A 20,308-nucleotide genomic window follows, 5' to 3' on the forward strand; every position below is an offset into this window, starting at 1 on the left:
ACCTTGACCTTGTTCCTGGATTACGTCTTTGTTTTGATTACCAACGTTAATGAAGTCTTGTGCCTGCACTTGCGTCCGTACCTGCCAACCTGACATCCTGCTAAAATAGATCAAACAGGATAGATATTTAGCAGATAAATTAGAAATCATGTCTTCTCCTTGTCATGGTAACCCATGCATTAATAAACTGAATCAACAAATCAGAGAAACTCCATCATTCCATTCTTTTGTACTGTGTCTTTTTCGTGCAAGCCAAAGTCTGGTAGTTTTTGTAACTTAACATGGGAAAGAACATTTACAGGATGACTGGCCGCACACAGACTGGTTTAATTTTTTATTCGTTTATTTATTTTTTTGGACGTATGTAGGCAGGTGATTATAAAAATGGCGCAATAACAAAAACAGACCCATGCACATCCACCTGGAAACAGCATGGTTTAGTTTTAGAAGCCTTAGCCTCTGAGGTTGAGACTAGGATTCTGTGAACCTTAAACCTGTCTTTTTCTTTCAATCCAGTTACTATATTCTGCTTTGAAATGCTCTTTGTTGTCATAGAGTTCAAAAGTTTGTTCCTCTACAAAGAGGACAAAAACTGGCCTACGGACGTACATACACAATTAGACGAGATGGTAACTGGCAAGATAGTTACGGCAAATGAAGCGTACAAAATACATCAGAATGTCCGTGAGACTAATTTCCTCTGCTGATCACGGGACCCCATTTTAGTATGAATGAATAGAAATGAAAGTAAGCCCAGAAAGTGGCCGTCAAAAAATAAATGACATTTTAGATATAGTTAAATACATAATTCATGCAAGATTTAATGAAACTCTTTTTTGCTCAGCAGAACCTTTTCTCCCATCATGAAAAACCTTCTTTGGACTTAAAAAAAAAAGTATTAAAATATAGCCTGACAACCAAACTCAATTGGAATATTATGCTTTTGTGGTCCATTGTACATTTGCTTAAGGACTGATGATTTGTGCATAATTAAATGAACGGCATCAAATGAATTCAGAATCATTAAACTTCATTCACTTCCAGCCATTGATGTATTTATCAGTGCTTTGAGACGCTAGAGAATGGTTGCACAGATTTGGAAGTGCATCCATGTGCTTATCTACAAACCCAGGACTATGACTTGACAGCCCCTGGTGATTGTAATGTATTTCCAGAACTTTAATGCCCATGTTCAGTTTTAAGCATTGCATTCATTCAAAATATTGCAGCAATCACAGCCAAAATGATTATTATTATCATTATTATGACCACAGAAAACTGCAGCTTCTTACTCATATGCACCACATGCATGGGTTGATATGCTTTAGTTGCATATTTTATAGATTAGTAGCTTTTAAGCTGCTAGGCCAGGTTTCATAGGCTTATATAATATACCTCAGTGAAGAAAATGTCCCAGATCTCACCTCTTGAGTAGAGCTGTTCCGAAGCCATTTTCAGTATTTTCTTTGCCATGAAATCGTGCAGATACAACTTAAGTTAACTCAGTTAATGTTCACATTAAACACAAGAATGGGGAAACAAATGTGAGCTCAGTGACCTTGACCATGGAATGGTTGTTGGTGCCAGACAGGCTGGTTTGAGTATTACAGAAACTGCTGATCTCCTGGGATTTGCACACAGTCTGTAACGTTTACAAAGAATGGTGAGAAAAACAAGAAACATCCAGAAAGCGTTGGAGTCTTGTGGATGAGAGGTCAGAGGAGAATGGCCAGACTGGCTGAAGCATATAGGAAGGCTACTGTAACTCAAATAATCACTATTTGCAACTGTGGTGAGCAGAAACGGATCTCAAAATGCACAAGACTAAATGGTGAACATTGAGGAGGATGGGCTACAACAGCAGAAGACCACATGGGGTTCCACTCCTGTTAGCCAATAACAGGAACTTGAAGCTACAGTGGGCACATACTCACTGAAACTGGACAGACTGGAAAAAGGAGGGTTCATTTAAACTAAAAGTAATATTGAGTGATTAATCGCACTGAATTTTACGGAAAACTTTAACATTTTTGTGCCACACCTTCTTTATAATCATAATAGCTTGCCATGTATGGGCTACAAAATCACTGGAAGGTTTCAGCAAGACAACACTTCAGCTACCAAGTCTGACCCATTGCGGTTTAAGTGGCGGTTTAAGTGTGTTAAGGGAACAAAGCTACACACAAGGTGCACCTGTTAGATAACACATTAGCTGAGAGCAGACTTGAAATGAGTGTGCATTGATGTTGTGTAAGAGAGCTGAATTACATTCGATACCCTCCCACTTGCTGTCTTTGAGTTATGCCCTGGTTTTGCAAATCAGATTAGCAAGGATTGGCGTTCGAACTGGGGCTACATAAAGACGCACTTTCGAGAACTCAAAATAGCACTGTGGATATATGGAGCTCGGAAGCTGACAGAAGTATTTGAATATGACTGTTAATAAATGTATGCCCTCTACATGGGCTGTGGTGGCTCAGTGTTTAAAGACTCTTGGTTACTGATGAGAAGGTCAGGAGTTCAAGCCCCAGCACTGCCAAGCTACCACTGTTGGGCCCTTGAGCAAGGCCCTTAACCCTCAGTTGTATAAATGAGATAAATGTAAGTTGCTCTAGATAAGGATGTCTGCCAAAATGCTATAAATGTACATTTACATTTTTGGCAATGCTTTCGCTTTGTTTTGAACCTGCCTGCAGTAAGATGTGCCTTTAAACATCTCATATCAAAGAAATAAATGAAATACAGTTTTAAGATTAAAAAAAAAAAATTCAATCAGAAACCTAAATACAAATCTCATGAAATTCAAATCTGAAAAATACATATTTTATGTAAATTAAGCCAAAGCTGAAGTGCTTGGGATTCCCAGGGAAAAGCATGCACTTTCAGAGCGATTGAACTCATTATTTAGCCAATCACAGTTGTCTGTCATGCTTGTGCTCATGACCATGAAGTGAAATGAAGTGAAGATGCGTGAGAAGAGCTAAGTAGAATCAAAATGGAAGATATGCACCCTAAGTTTTTATATTCTATAGAAATAGTTAAATTCCTATTCAGCAGCTGACTGTGGCTGTTAGCTAACTAATGATTGCCAGCAACATTACACAGCCTAATCAGCTAGAAGGTTACCTAAAAAGTTGCACTGGACATGTACTAAGCTTTGAATATAGAAATCTTGCATTTTGAGCAGAACATGAAAACTTTTTTTTATTTGATGGGAATCGTGGATGTTTCACGTTTGGACTAATTTACATAATAAAATCTGTAATTCTGAGATTTTAATTGATTAAATTTGTATTTAGTTTTCTGATCTCAAAATCTTAATCTGTAATTTTGAAGTTCTATGTATTTACAGACAGATCTTACCCCTAGCAAATTAATGCAAAGAGAAAAAAAAATCAAGATAAGATACATTAATAAGCAGCTGACTGTGATGTGTGTGTGTGTTTGGGTGTGTGTGCGCGCATGCAAAACTGCTCTTAATTAGGCATTTGATAAAGTAGAAATACAAGAAGACACGGCACAGTTACTGGTGTGCACAGTCCAGCATTTTTAGTTGATAAAAACTAGCATCGCTAAAATGTATAATCAAAAAATTTATATACTATAACGGTTCCCTAAACCTTTTAACAGAATTTACATATTATATATTCAGTGCCCTCCACTAATATTGGCACCCTTCATAAATATGAGCAAAGAAGGCTGTGAAAAATTGTCTTTATTGTTTAACCTTTTGATCTTCTGTTCACAAAAATACTCTGCTCTCATGGATATCAAACAATTGCAAACAAAACACCGGTTTATCAAAAAAAAATCTTTGTTAAATATAGGTGTGCAACAATTATTTGCACCCCTTTAGTCCATACTTTGTGCTACCTCCCTTTGCCAAGATAACAGCTCTGAGTCTTCTCCTCTAATGCCTGATGAGGATGGAGAATACATGGCAAGGGATCTGAGACCATTCCTCCATACAGAATCTCTCCGAATCCTTCAAATTTCAAAGTCACCTACATCACCACAAGTTGTTTGGAAGGGTTTCAAGAAAAAGCCTCTACTCTCATCCAAAAACAAACTCAAGCGTCTTCAGTTTGCCAGACACTACTGGAACTTCAAATGGGATCGGGTTCTATGGTCAGATGAAAGCAAAATAGAGCTTTTTGGCAGTAAACACCAGAAGTGGTTTTGGCACACACAGAGAGGTAGCCATATGGAAAAGTACCTCAAGGTGACCTCTGATTGTAGTTTTGGAGACTTTCTGACCCCAAGACGCAACTAACTTCTGCAATTCTCCAGCTGTGATCCTTGGAGATGTTTTGGCCACTCGAACCGTCCTCTTCACAGTGCGTTGAGACGATATAGACACATGTTCTCTTCCAGGTTAATTTATAACATTTCCAGTTGACTGGAACTTCTTAATTATTGCTTTGATAGTGGAAATGGGCATTTTCTATGCTTTTGCTATTATAGCCACTTCCTATTTTGTGCAGTTCAACAACCTTTTGCCGCACATCACAGCTATATTTCTTGGTGTAACCCATTGTTACGAATGACTAAGGGAATTTGGCCTGTGTTTTACCTCATTTATATTTATACCTCATATTTATTAAGTCATGGTTGAACAATATCCTATTCCTAGTCACCCAGGTATCCATTTTTTTTTTTTTAAATATCAGTGGGAATATACTTCAAATATATTTTTCTCATATGAATTCATAGGGGTGCCAATAATTGTTGCTCATGCATATTTAACAAAGATTTTTTTTTTTTTAGATAAACCTGTGTTGTGTTTGCAATTGTTTGATATCCATAAGAGCAGAGTTTTTTTTTGTGAATTTCTTAAATAAATGATCAAAAGGTTGCTCATATTTACCAAGCCTGCCAATATTAGATGAGGGCACTGTAAATTAATTATCATAATACTGTGTGTATATAACTAAATATCATTCCTCACTCTGAGCAGGGAAAAAAAACATTTTTTTTAAATGTCATGGAGCTCTTGTTTGGTAAACAGGCTTATAGCATTGCCTTCGCATGCCAAATAATATACAGGACACCACAATATATCATGACAGAGTCCCCACATCACGCCTAGTCGGTCTGAGTTTTGAGAGCAGAGCAGCAGAGGTGTGATGCTGACCTACTTCGCTTTTTTTTTTAACAGATGAGATGCCAAAAAGCACAGGTCTTCAAGGCTATAGGACAGAAAAGAGTCTGTCCTACCGTATGAATCAACATCATCACCAATGTGTGTGTGTGTGTGTGTGTGTGTGTGCGTGTGTGTGAAAGCAGGAAGGTAAGAGCAAGAGAGTGACTTCCACCTTAGTTAAAAGTAAATCAAAGCATGGCAGCCTGAGCAGGCCCCGTGGTTTTATTGTTATAGGCTCATTAAATCAGGAGCTTCTGTTGATACACTGCGTTTGCCGAGAACCAGGAGAAACTCGTTCGACGGGGACGGCAAGCCGAGTGGAAACACTTTGCTTATAATTGCAGTGTCAAGTGAGTTTCCAAAACAAAATTAAGGACAGATGAGTCTGGCGGAGCTGTGACAAAACGCAGACCTTGCATCCGAGAAAGGCCCGGTCAGGGCAGTGCCAGTCCTGACAGTACGGGAGAAAAAACAGGCTGTGTATCAGAGATTAGTGGGATTTTCATGCAAATTAATCTTGCCCTCAGTCAAACTGGCAGTCTCCTTCATGTGCTGTGATTCACTGTCTGTTGTATATGTGTTTCCTTTGCACGTATATAACTAGCGACAAATGGCTATTTGTGCCCGCTATAATAAAAACAGTAAGCACATTGATTTGATAATAAATTATCCTGTGCTACAGACGGCCGGGTCGCCAAAATAAGCGAACTATAATCCTAGATCAATGGCTGGTCACGATGATATCTAGTCTATGTCTAGCTTTCTATTTAACCTCTACACCTAGCATTAATATGAGAAGTGCCATTAATAAGTATTAAGCACTGTATAAACTAATCCACTAACAAACTGTAAACGCGTCTGCATTACATCCTCATCACTTTGCTTGAGCGTTCTAAAAACACAAGAAAAACATGTTTGTCAGAGATTCATTTCAGATCCCACTGCCTTCCTTGTAAGGCATAGAATGAGCAAAGTGGCCTAAATGTTTCATCAACTCTTTAACCCCTTAACATCCTGGTGTATAATTCTGTTATTGCGCTTTAAGCATACTATTCCCTGATTACGATCAATTATTCTCTAACAATAGGAAACACATTTAAGTATTAGGGTAAGGAATGTACGACAGGACCTGCTGCTAGAGTTAGCTAATTTAAGGGGTTAAACTACTGCACTTTTTATACTAACATATCTTATACTAACTAAAACATCACAAGCAGTTACAGAATTTTTTTTTTTTTTTTTATGTTTAATTTTAAGAAAATGGCATTTTAACAATTTCATTCCAATTCCTCTGCATTTATAACTTAATCTACTTACAAAAAAACAAAGTTACTGCCAAATTTTTTAATGAATTAGAAGTTTACACTGAGAAATGAGTTATTAAGTTGATTATCAGCATTATCATTGGTCTCCGTCTCATCATCTGAGGTAAAAGTCACTCGCAGCCTCGTCCTCATCTTTTTACTTACTGATCACTTTTTATCCAAATAATCGCTGATTAATTCATTCATCGGTTCTGTTGGTTAAAGTTCTCTATAGTAACGTCATTTTAATTGGTCATTTAAACACTTTAATACTTTTTTGTCATCTGCACGAAGTGTGTAAGCGCCCTTCTCCGTTTTTTTAACCAAATAATGACATTCTGGCTAGCAAGGGTTTAGACATCTTTTGGAAGACTTTTGTTAAACTGGCTCCTTAAAAACATGATCTTTGCAAGAAGATGACCAAGGCTAGGTTAGAAAACATTTCCACGTTGTTTTGCTCAAATATATGTATGTCAATGTATATTTCTGGCAAAATTAAAATTTGTCAAAACCCAATTCTGCATGTTCTTCCGCTGTTTTCCAGAATTCAGCTGTAGCGACATCTGATGTGGTTTCCCCAAACCGCCAAACAACTGTATACTGTGTTTGTTAATTTACCAGTAATTATTTTTCTAAATATTTCCCTTTAGCGGTCACTTTAGATTGATCGGCACCGGTAACAGATTGCTGGAACTATCGGTTATCGGCGAAAATCCGCACCAATAGTTTTGCGTCCGTTGGAGGAGCGGCTGAGAAGGGTCCGCTATCATTATACAGTACGAGAGCGGCCTCTAGAGGCGAAATAAAAACAATCACTGACAAATTTTGTTGTGTTATTTGAAGTGTTTTTTGATTCATTTTGGATGTCTCTATTTTTAGTTGTTATTTGGAGTGTTATTTTTTTTGGATGTATAGCTTTTATTTACTTTAATATTTGTTAAGCGATAATAAATTAATATTCATATATTTATTTCATTTTTAAAAGCACAGTATATTTTCATGGTACAGTCAGTACTGTTTATTTTTGTAATAAAGTTCAGCAATATTTTATTCTGAGTGTTTTCATTTTGTATCAGTTGTAAAAACTATCAGTTGATTAATCGGTTATCGCCAGCTTTGTTATCGCTATTGGTAAAATCCACTATCAGTCAACCTCTATTTCACATAAAACCTCTAAATCATTTACTCTGTCTAATACAGATGACATGAGCGGCCATATTGCATTATAGCATATTGGAAAACACCGTTAACATTGTTTCTTCTACAGTTTTCAAATTCAGAGGGAGAAAATAGCTGAGAGCCATGTTGCAGAGACAGTAAAGATGAATGATGTAATGCATTTTCTGATGCACTGTGCCACAGTAATGTCGTTATACTTATGAGATTAATTCATGTATCAAACTGTCATATTTCAGGCAATCTGCTAGGGTGTAACAGTACAGCATATCATAACATATCATATAGTAATTTGCAATACTTCTGTTTGTCAAACAATACATTTAATAGACTGCACAAATTTGTCATAAAACACCACTTATGTGAGGTGTAATAACCATTCATCAAGCCCACACTTAAGTACGCTGGTAGATGAGAATATATTCATATATTAGCTCAAGAAAACAGCATAGCCATTTTAAGCAGCAAGAAGGAACTGAAAAATTCCCCCAAATATTTAAGGTGTGGCATATTGGAGCACTTTCCCAGTAAGGTTTCCCAGTAAGTTACAACACTGATGACCAGTGAGTGGTGAATTGGAAGGTTATGTTATGGTATGGGCTTAAATTCACAGCTGCAGATATGACACTTGTTAACAAAGAATGCAGGATTCAGCAGAATGTGAAATTAAAAAAACATGTTTTAGACACGCCCCCTTAAGAGTTACAGCAGTGAAAGTTTGGCCAGACAGCTAAAGTTTAATTAGCCTGGTTTCATTTTGTTACATTCTAATGCACAGCATTTGAGAGTCTGAATGGATCAAGAAACACTGCCATTATTAACTTTCACTTACTGTACTTTTTTAAAATAATGTTCAATGTTTTAAATAATTGAAAATGTAAATCTATTCAGGCAATGCCTTTTTGTGCTGTATTGAAAATGTAGCGTATTGAGACACCACCGTATGGTATCAAATCGAATTTTGTGTATCGATACACCCTTACAATCGACAGGAACTTAATCAAATGTTTGTATTCATATGTATAACATACTGTACATACGCTGCAGATTTCAATATAGAAAGCACTGATTGTCTAAAAAAAAAAAACTGATTAGGGTTGGGTTTTACTAAACAGCTCCATAACACCTACGCCATTTCTGCATGTCAGTCCTTTACATCAGAGACCTATTTTTAGCACATGTAATGATCTGCACTGAGGTTCACACTGGAAAACCACCATCCAAAAAAAAAAAAGCTGGCCCCAACAAGAACAGAGAGAGCTAATTATTCTAATGAATATGCATGCAGGGAGTACTATGAGCAGCAACCAAATGTTTCACTTGTATAATGGTAAATTAGAGGAGCATATAAGCAGTAACACAAACCACCATGAGAGCTGCTCGAGATAACCAGCTCTGGAGGGAAATGAAGTATCTAGTGTCAAGTGGACCTTGAAGACCACACACTATAATTACTGACTTTTTATTATTATTATTATTTATTCCACAGCAGATTTGCAATGAAGTACTAAGTAGGTAGTTCTCTGAATACAACAACCTTCATAGCAATTTGAACCTAGACTATCAATGTGTCAATTCTGACACACATTATCTACAAAGTTTGTAGGCCCCTTCTTCAATCTTTCCCTAAATCATATATCAGTCACTTGGAGAGTTACAGTTGGTTGGGAAAAACTAATATTGCCACTCTATACATTAGGGAAAGTCCTGAGTTCCAACATACACATTTGATTCAAGAGTGTTTAACATTGGATAGTCTGATGATTACCCTGCTCTATTAAACCCTAATAAATCAGCTAATGGACTGCTGAGAAGGAAATTCACTAAATTATGTTGACTGTACCCGAACAGAGATGGACTGATCCTCCATTTCATGAAAACCTTGCAGTGTCGATAACAGGAATTTCAGATTCATCCGTTTCGCAAAATGACTCTACTTCCAAGCCCTTGGGAAATTACACACCACCTGAACTGCTAACCTCAATATTGCAAATCTTGTGATTTTCACTCATCACTGATTCTCTTTGTAATGCTGTTTTCTTTGCTCTGAGACAGTAACTACCCATTTTAACCTTTGCACTGGCTCGGTTCTACCCACACGGGCCTCACATACAAGCCTATTGATGACTTTATCCTACTTATAATAGATTGTCTTACCTTCCTGATCGCCACTAAATTTACATTTAGATGGAGTTTGAACAGCTTCTGGATTAAGCTGAACAAAGCTTCTGGATTTTCAACACACACAACGTAGCTGAAGCATTTAACTGAGTAAACTGACAGTATGTTTGAGAGGGCAACAAACAGCCCTTTTTTTTTTCATCAGTATTGCCAGATTGCACAGTTTCAAGCCCAATTACAGTCTAATTCACTATACAGCAGAACTCTATGTTGGTTTGAACCCTGCCATATTATATCTACCGGCCCAAGGTCATTTTCCCAGCACAAAGTAATTACAAACTCCCCAATCCCAGAGGCTTGCCTCATGTTAGATTTTAGACTTTTATTTGATTGTAATCAACATAAATTTGAGTTTGCTGAGATGAACCTTAGGCTACCTCACAGTGTCTGCTGATTATATGCAGATAAGCTATATGCAAATGGAGCGATTTTTAAAAAAAAATTGTACTAAGCGTTTGTATACTGATCGGCAATAATTCACTACACTGATTTGATTCTTTCAAATATACAAGTGAATGAAATGTTTGAGTCGTTTGATTCAGTGGCTTTTAGAAATACTGCACAGGTTGCAACATAAAGCCCTACACTAATCCACATTCACAGTTTCGTACACTAAGACGAACTTGAGAAATAGTGGCCTATATAAGACTATTTCCCAATGCACTTTTTATTAATAGATATAACCACATTAGTTATATTTAAGTACAGGCTAATACTAATCTGATGATTCAGCTGATACTTTAATCAGAACAACAACAAATAAAACTCATAATGTACACACCTAAACTGGAACAGAGCAAACCCACTGAGGTCAAGTTAAAGGTGGGAGTGGATATGAAGCTTGTGGGACAAAGAAAGGCCACTTTGACGGACACTTGAAAGATGACAGTTTTGGAGACAGGTTTGAGCACCATGCCTGATGTAAATTCCTTCTAGAGCAGGCAAGATTGGGATTAAAAACAGTTCTGTGCACACCTCTAGAATGCTGAGAGACTGATAGAATTTAGGTCTTGTTAAATAAACAAATGTTAGCTTAGAAAAGGAGAAAATTAGATGCTGCATTATCCACTCTGGCTAATTACCTGCATACGTTAACATCTCTGCCATATTAGGAGTGAAAATCGCTGGTAAGGCAATACAACTCTATAAAGAGATCCGGGTCTATTCTGTGAAAAAATACAATCATCTTTAACTCTTATGTTCAGCTGATTTTTACAAAAAATTGTTCTGTTACAGGGATCACATTTCTACATATTGAACGTGATGTAGATGTAAACATGCACTCATCGCCTCTTTATTAGGAACAAGTACAACTGCACATTCATGCAGTCATCTAATCAGCCAATCATGTGGCAGCAGCGCAATGCAAAATGCCATGCAGGTCAAAAGCTTCAGTTAATGTTCCCATCAAATGAATAAAAGAAGAACAAGTGTGATCTTTGTGACTTAACCCGTGGCATGGATGTTGGTACCAGATGGGCTGGTTTGAGTATTTCAGAAACTGCTTATCTCTTGGGATTGTCACACACAACATTCTCTAGAGTTTACACCGACTGGTATGAAAAAAAATAACAGTGAGTGAGAGACAGTTCTGTGGGTGGAAACACGTTGTTCATAGAGAGGTCAGAGGAAAATGGCCAGATTGGTTCGAGCTGCCAGGAAGGATTTAGTAACTTATATAATCACACTTTACAACCATGATGCACAGAAAGGCATCTCAGCATGCGTAAAACATCGAAACCTGAGGTGGATGCTCGACAAACACAGAAGACCACATTGGGTTCCATGTCTGTCAGCCAAGAACAGGACTCTAAGGCTATCAAAGGCACAAGCTCATCCAAACTGGGCAGTTGAAGATTAGAAATAAAAATCACCTAGTCTTTTTCTGGTGTTCAACTGTTTGGTTTGGGTGAGTCTGTGAAAATGATAGCCTCAGATTCTTGTTCTTGGCTGACAGGAGTGGAACCTGATGTGGTATTCCACTGTTGTAGCCCATCCACCTCGTAGTTTCATAAGTTGTGTGTTCTGAGATACTTTTCCGCTCACCATGGTTGTAAAGAGTGCTTTTTTGAGTTCCTGTCAGCTCAGATCAGTCTGGTCATTCTCCTCTGATCTCTCTCATCATCAAGGTGTTTCAGCCTCAAAAGCCTCCACTCACAGGATGTTTTTTTTGTTTTTCGCACCATTCTATTTAAACTCTAGAGACTGTTATGTGTGAAAATCCCAGGAGATCAGGAATTTCTGAAATCCTCAAACCAGCGCATCTGGCACTAACATCCATGCCACGGTTGAAGTCACAGAGATCAGAATTTTCCCCCATTGTGATGTTTGAAGTGAACATTAACTGAAGCTCTTGACCTGTATCTGCATGATTTTATGCATTGTGCTGCTGCCACATGATTGGCTGACTGGATAACTGCATATATAAGCAGGTATACAAGTGTTCCTAATAAAGTGCATGGTGAGTGTACATACTCTGTATATACATAATCTGATTGAGTCTAACTCCTGGAATGTAAAAGTTCAAAAATGAGCATAAACCAACCCGTCAGTCTAGAGACAGCATTTTACTGCTATTAAACATCTACTAACACTTATTAAAAACAATAACAACATCATCATAATAATAAATCAAACTAGATATTCCAAGAGATAGTTTTCAATTCATATAACAGGAATACCAAAGTATATGCTTCATGTAAAAATACCTTTACAACAACATATTCATCACAAAGCTAATGTGACAGATGCATTAAGATAACTTCATTATATAGGGGCGTCAATCACAAAGCTAAATACAAATTAAATCCTGAATGTAATCTTACCAAACCTCTGTGACCTAGCAAACAATAAGAATCATGGCTGAAGTTAAACCATTGTAAACGGTAATAAACAGTAAATTTACCTCACCAGCCACATTAAAGTGCCACATTAAATAAAAGCACACATTCTCCAATTGTTGTCATTTCCCCCACCAATGGATTAACAATGTTGATGTGTAATTTTGTCTAATGTGGCATTTAGGTTTCCTATATGAAGGAATGTTAGTGACATTCTGTCAAAACTCGATCCCTAGTTACTGTACCATCCTTAGTTACCTGTCATTGCCATGGTAACTAGGGATGGATAGATTCATTTACAGTTCAGCACTGACAAAACAATCCGATGAGCATCAGATAACCAATACTGATTCAGTAGTCACATCCATGTCTAGAGATTCATCTAGCTTATGTTAGTATGTCATGTAAAAATTCATGGCATGATAAGGTCAGTGTGTGTACTATGTTTATTACAAGGGCTGTGTCATGTCAGTCAACATCATACATGGTCACAGCATAAAATATGTCAGTGGATCTGCTCAGAAAATTTGTTAAATTCTAGAGACACAGAGCAGTGCTTCAGACCTACGTCAAGCCAACACTCAGCACGGTAAGCCCCATATTGTTTACACTAAATCTAAGTTGATCTCTCTTTACACTAAGCTGCTCCTTGCATGCGCATAAATCAGGATAAATTCTAATGCCCCAGTTCAGCGTGGATGTGGTTATGGGTAAGAGAATTTGCTACTTTAAATTTCAAATTGACCAATAGGAATTTATTGCTTTCTTACAATACATTTCTGCCAGTACATACATGTTAGAATTCCAGAAGCAAAAGAGCATTAGCAAAAAAATGACAGAAGTGGTATAAAGGAACACTTATTATCCTATGTTTTGTTTTGATTGAATTCTTAATACCTTAGATCTTGCTTGCAGATCTTAAGTTTGTTTAAAACTCCATAAAAAAGTAACTCCATACCCTACAACTTAACGGTACAATAGTCAATATTTCAATATTTCTTGCTAGTACAAGGAATCTGTAAAATTTTGTAGAATTTTTTTTTTTTAAATAATAATAATTCTAAACCATTGTTTCAGAAATAAAAAAAAGTCTGGACACTTACCTTTCGGGCCGGAATATTATATTTGATTGACCTTTTGTCAGTCTTCTAGTTAAATCTATTTGGACCATTGGGGCGAAGCTTTGTGTACATGGGTGGAAATGGGGGCAGGTACTCATTACTCAATGATTTAAAAAAAACAACAAAAAAAACATTCAAATCTTATTCAACTCCACTTTTTTAAGCATTAAAAACCTTTTTTTCACCCACACAAATCTTACCTAATGCACTTTTAATGCACGTTTATGCTTGCGAACCGATTCGCGTGATTGAATCGTTTAAAAGAGTCGTTCATAAACAAACGATTCGTTCTGTAGCGGTTATTCAGTTCAGCTTATGGTGCATCCGTTAAAAATGGAGCTCTGGTAGCTTGAGAGCTTTGCTGGTTAATGTCGGTGTAGGTTCTATAGTTAAGCTATTATTATTATTATTAATACTACTATTATTACTATTGTTATTATTAATAGCTAGTCTGATAACATCATGAAGTAGGCTAGTGTCTCAAACTGTTTTCACACTTGGTTTCTTATTCGATGGACGGTTAATGTGTAGCTGCCCATCAGTAGTTTGGTGTAAAAAATATATATATATTTTTTGTTGTTGTTGTTGTTAGATAAGTCATAAAACAACATTTTCTCAGGTATTATGAGGAATAAAGAACATTTTGAGGTGACATTAAAGATAAATGAGCGATTCTGAACGATTCTGGGCTTCAGTACAAGCGCGAGCTCTACTTTTGACAAGGTTTTGGCTACATCCGAAACCGCGTACTACATAGTGTTACTTAGGTTACCATAGTTACCGTATGCGGCGTACTATTATAATAGTATGCTATTTAGTACAGGAGTATGCCGTTTGGGACGCAGCCCCCGGTTAGCCTGTATTCTGCCCACATTCACATCACTCTCATTCACAAGCTCACTCCAGTCTAACCAGCCTATATATATTAATGGCTTCCTTTGGTGAATATGCTGAATGCAGAGGAAATATTACCATTTTTACCATATTTACCGTTTTACAGTTATCTAAAATAAGTCATGATAAGAGACAGAGTAATCTCCTTATTATTATAGTCCACGACCATCATCATATACAGCATCACCCAAAAAAAAAAAAAAAACATACTGGTGGTCGTGAGTGTGAGTGTGTGAACTGTGCATCTAGAACATACCTTGAATAAATCTCGTCGATATACCCGAAAGCTCCTCCAGGGTGTCGTGTCGTGTTGTTATCAATATGTCCACAGAGTTGGCGCGTGCGATTGTGAATGCACGGATAAAACCGTGAAATAAAGAGCGCTAATAAAGAAACATGGCGCGCCCTTTATCCTACCATCATCGGAGAGGATTAGACTCATTCTCATCAGAAACAAGAGTGGAAATGGTGTGCATGTAAAGCCACGCATGGGCGAAGTTAAAAGTGTCGACGTGGTGGTGGTGGTGGTGATGGTCGGGCGCGCGCGCAGCCTCCTCACGCCGCCCATTGAGGATCAGCACTAGGAGGAGGGAATGAATGAAGCAGGAACAGATGCTGCTGAATCCTCCACCACGCTTCCGTTTTGATGAGCAGACTTCCTAAACTGACATTTTGCACATTTCTTTTTCATTTTTTTTCACCCCGGATTCTTTTTCACGTTTTAGCATTTTCCTCTAGATTACCAACAGAAGACTCTCAGAAAGTTCTTCTGAAGTTGTTTTTAAGTCTTTAAGCAAAACATCACAGGTGAATAGGGTAATTTAAACAACAACAACAACAACAATACGTATCACAGCCAGTCTTTGCAAGTTGATTGATGATGTAAATGCACCCATCTATTTCCCATACTGCTTATCCTACACAGGGGTGCCTGGAGCCTATCCCAAGGAACTAGGGGCACAAGGTGGGGGACACCGGGGTTCCAACCCATGGCAGGGCACAATCATATACACACTCACACGCTGCAGACAATTTGGAGATGTCAGTCAGCCTACCATGCATGTACTGGGGGAGTACCTTGAGGAAACCCCCAAAGCACAGGGAGAACATGCAAACCAAAAATACAAGTTGGGAAAAACATTTTTTCACAGACATACATAAAAGATCAATGTACTTATTTCAAAGGAAAACTCCACCCTGAAACACATTAAACATGTTTTCATTGCAAATATTGTTGGTTGGTTACTGTATTTTTGCCATTGTAGTGAGAAGGTGGCAGTGTGTTGTTTGCTGTGGAATAAAAGGAATAAAGCACTGCTGCATCACTCTCATGCACTGTTGCCAACTACTTTCAATGGAAAGTAGCTAAAGCCTGCTCGAAAATATCGCTAGATGACGTTTCAGGTTCAAGTTCAAGTGGCTTTATTGTCATTTCAACCATATACAGCTGGTACAGTACACGCTGAAACGAAACAACGTTACTCCAGGACCATAGTGCTACATGAAACAAGACACTAACCACATGAGATGACACAGAACTATATATGAGATATATAAGATATAAGATAAATAACTATATATAAGATCTACGCATTTTTATATAAAGCGTACGTGCAAACGTGCGCTAACAACACAAGACAGTACAGTACTACTAAAACAGGACAATAGGCACAGTAAGTGACAGTGTAGCGCCGAGCAGTACAGGTTTTAGTGTGGAAGTGTCCGATTGACGTCATGCACAACTGAGCATATTCATGATGTCATCGTGTCATATTTGCATTCTGCCTATAGTATCAGACCTTTACATCTGTTTGCTTCTCTCCTAGACTCTGTGCTCACATACTTCAGTCCCTCCAGGATTTTGCGATTGCAGAAATTAGCGCAAAATCGAGCAAGCTCCGCATTATTCAAAGGAGCTTGCAATTTTCAAAATGATCACAGATTTTCCACAGATTTGGGCCAATATGTGCCATGTGACGTCATTACAATGATCATTCAGACAAAGCCCTCGAACGTGAGTACAGCTAAAAGGTCTCATTTACCAACAAACATCTGTGAAAGACAGTGCAAAACAATTTAGTGCAATTGCAATTTCACCAATTCAAGTAGTTTTCCGCAAAAAAAACACAAAACACTCAGCAAACAGATTGCAAATTTTGAAAGAATCTGCTAGATCAAGCATTTTTGCCCGGAGCAATCACAAAAAAAACTCAGCGAAATCCTGTATGAACTGCATACAGTATTTTAAGACAGAATTCCCAATAAAGCTGTTCTCATTTACATATTTTTCTGTTTCTGTTGCCAGACAATGGAGCAAGTAGGAAATAGTGACTGACATGCAGCACACAGCCTTCATCTTTTCTACAGAATGTAGCTAAGGTTTGTCCAAGAATTCGATAGATTTATCACTGGGTGATTTTTTGAGGGGAAAAAAAAAAGTTGCTAAAGAGATCTGAAAAGTCCCGAACTCTAGCGAAGTTGGCGACAGTTCTCTCATTCAGTCAGTCAACTATTAGACAAAGTCAAAGAAAATAGACCAACATGTCAGTGAAAGAAGTCAACTTTGAATTTAAATTTAAAATATTTTTTTGCACAGTTGAAGATCACATATTTCACAGCTGTTAAAAAAAAATATATGAAATCGAACATAATAAACTCTACTAAATATAAGGAACATGTGAAATGTCATGAATGCAGGTCATTTAGGTTTATGAGTATGAATATACACCAAAAAAAAATTCTTTTAGAGAGTGTGAGTGTCTAAATGGGATGAGGGGGAGGGGTGTTGGACCTGTCCCATTTTATTAAATTTGAAGTGCACTGAGGAACATGGATTAGCACTCAACTTCACATCAATATTTAGCAACATATGAATGAGGTCTTGCATCTGCATCCCCAGTTCTGAAGAGCGATATCAGAGTATGCTACATAAAGAGGATCAGAGTGTACTTAAAGCATCTTAAGGCAATGCTCAGAAGATCATGTTTAGTGTTACAGTGTTTCAGCACCCAGTGTGTTTTGAATAATATGGCTAGATATTGATGACCTTTCAAAGTGGCAAAAAGACTAAGAGCACTATTATTATTATTATTATTATTATTATTATTATTATTATTATTATTATTATTATTATTATTATTATTATTTATATCGCAGTTTTGTTGAATGATCAAATCTGATTGGTCAGAAAGTTATGACTTGAATAATGTTCCATGACATGAAATATAAATATAAATGGTTGCAAGTATGGCGTGTCTTTTATTATTAAATGGAAAAAAAAAAATCATTGGCAAATTGCTGTAGTGTCAGATTAATAAAACACTTCAGGATGTGCTTTTATACTAAAATGATTAGCTTCAGCTGATTACAGTGATTCTGCTTTGTGCAGTGCTTCACCTCATGGTTGATTATTTTCAAATAAATGCACACACCATCAGGTTTTATTTCTTACTTAAATTCCTTAGATCAAATATGTAAGAATGAAAGTCAGGACTGTGGATGGCAACAGCTCCTGAAGTGTGCTTGCACAAGGAGGATGTTACATAAGAGCAGCCAGTCCACCGTGATTCAAACAAGATATGGACCACTTGTATTAATGGCTTCTACATCATTCATATAAAGACCGCTGCTCATTCATACAATTATCCAATAAGCCAAATATGTGGCTGCACCACGATGTATAAAATCATGCAGCTACAGTAACTCAAATAACCACTCTTTACAACCACGGTGAGCAGAAAAGCATCCCAGAATGCTGAATCTTGAGGCAGATGGGCTACCACAGCAGAAGACCACATCCGGTTCAACTCCTGCCAGCCAGGAACAGGACTCTGAGGGTGCAGTAGGTACGGGCTCACCTAAACTGGGCAGTTGAAGATTGGAAAAACCAATACATTAAGTGCAGTGCCCTCCACTAATATGGGCACCCTTGGTAAATATGAGCAAGAAAGGCTGAAAAATTATCTTTGCTGTTTAACCTTTTGATCTTTTGGGTTTTAAAAAAAAAAAAAAAATTACAAATATACTCTGCTCTCATGGATATCAAACAATTGCAAACACAACACAGGTTTATATATATATATATAAAAAAATAGATATGCATGTTAAAAATATGTATGGCACAAATATTCACGCCCTTTTAGTCCATACTTTGTGCTACCTCCCTTTGCCAAGATAACAGCTCTGAGTCTTCTCCTATAAAGCCTGATGAGGTTGGAGAATACATGACAAGGGATCTGAGACCATTCCTCCATACAGACTCTCTCCAGATCCTTCAAATTTCGAGGTCCATGCTGGTGGACTCTCCTCTTCAGTTCACCCCACAGGTTTTCTATGGGTTTCAAGTCAGGGGACTGGGATGGTGATGGCAGGACCTTGATTTTGTGGTCAGTAAACCATTTTTGTGTTGATGTTGATGTATGTTTTGGATCATTGTCCTGCTGGAAGATCCAACCACAGCCCATTTTAAGCTTTTTGGCAGAGGCAGTCAGGTTTTCATTTAATATCTGTTGATGTCCATGATCCCATGTATCCTAACAAAATGTCCAGGTCCTCTGGCAGAAAAACAGCCCCAAAACATTTAAGAGCTACCACCATATTTAACCGTGAGCATATGGTACTTTTCCATATGGCTACCTCTCTGCGTGTTCCAAAATCATCTCTGGTGTTTATTGCCAAAAAGCTCTATTTTGGTTTCATCTGACCATAGATCCCGATCCCATTTGAAGTTCCAGTAGTGTCTGGCAAACTGAAGATGCTTGAATCATGAACAACTGAACCCTCTCTTGGATTATGCTAACACCTCTACGAGGTAAATACAGTTTGTCATGATTTGGGAGTAAAATATTGTGTTTATATAAGTAGTATATAAATACTATTATATAGTGTTTGGGAACCAGACTGGGTTTGACCATTGATATTACTAACCATATTACATGACCAGAGTGGTTTATTCCTCTTATACCACAGCAATTTGCCAATGTTAACAATTTTTTTTGATTATCCAACAAAGCATCCATCATATCTGTTTGTACTGTTACATACTACTGGCGAACTCCACTTTCAGAGCCTGTATTTCAGACTTTATAGATGACAGCTCATCTCCCAGCACGGATTGCAACTCAGTCCTATGTAACACGTGTTTATGTAACTCAGTCTTAAAATCTGCGATGATAAACATCAATTCACCACCGACAGTACCACGTTCCGAAGAGTTGTAAGATGATGAGGTCACAGCAGGAGAAGCAGGGCTTTGTGACGTAGCCTATGCGTTTCCACTTTTGCTAGCTTTAGGAGGCATTTTGAGCAGACATTGTATTAAACTTATGACTTGAAAGTACCCAGAACTATCTATAAACACTGGTTGTTCAATAAAAGGTGGCTAAATATACAGAATGATCCTACCCCAAACGTCTTACCCCATATCAAACCAAGGCGGAAGTTTACCAAGAAAACATCATACATTCACTCTCTTGATTTAATAAAAAATAATAAAATGCAGTTTGTCATGTTACAGAGAAACCACAAGGCCCTCATTTCCGAAGTTACAGCAGCAACAACTGCATGTGTTTTTAATCTGTTTATGTGTCCACCATATAAGTCCCTCTATAAGTTGTTACTAGTTATTTGGATTGGGATTATTAAGGGGCC

At 37.5% G+C, this 20,308-nt stretch overlaps 1 protein-coding gene across 3 annotated transcripts in view; it reads right to left on the minus strand.

Annotated features, from left to right (window-relative positions):
• Positions 1-15,221, minus strand: part of LOC108265049 (probable G-protein coupled receptor 153) — a 49,599-nt gene extending 34,378 nt beyond the window's left edge. For all 3 annotated transcript variants that reach the window (XM_017467135.3, XM_017467134.3, XM_053680156.1), the window contains exon 1: positions 14,916-15,221. The gene's annotated coding sequence lies outside the window, so the exon portion shown is untranslated. The remainder of the gene's footprint in view (positions 1-14,915) is intronic.
• Positions 15,222-20,308: the final 5,087 nt, after the last annotated feature.

Source organism: Ictalurus punctatus, chromosome 5, assembly GCF_001660625.3.
Source record: "Ictalurus punctatus breed USDA103 chromosome 5, Coco_2.0, whole genome shotgun sequence".
Classification (NCBI taxonomy): domain Eukaryota; kingdom Metazoa; phylum Chordata; class Actinopteri; order Siluriformes; family Ictaluridae; genus Ictalurus; species Ictalurus punctatus.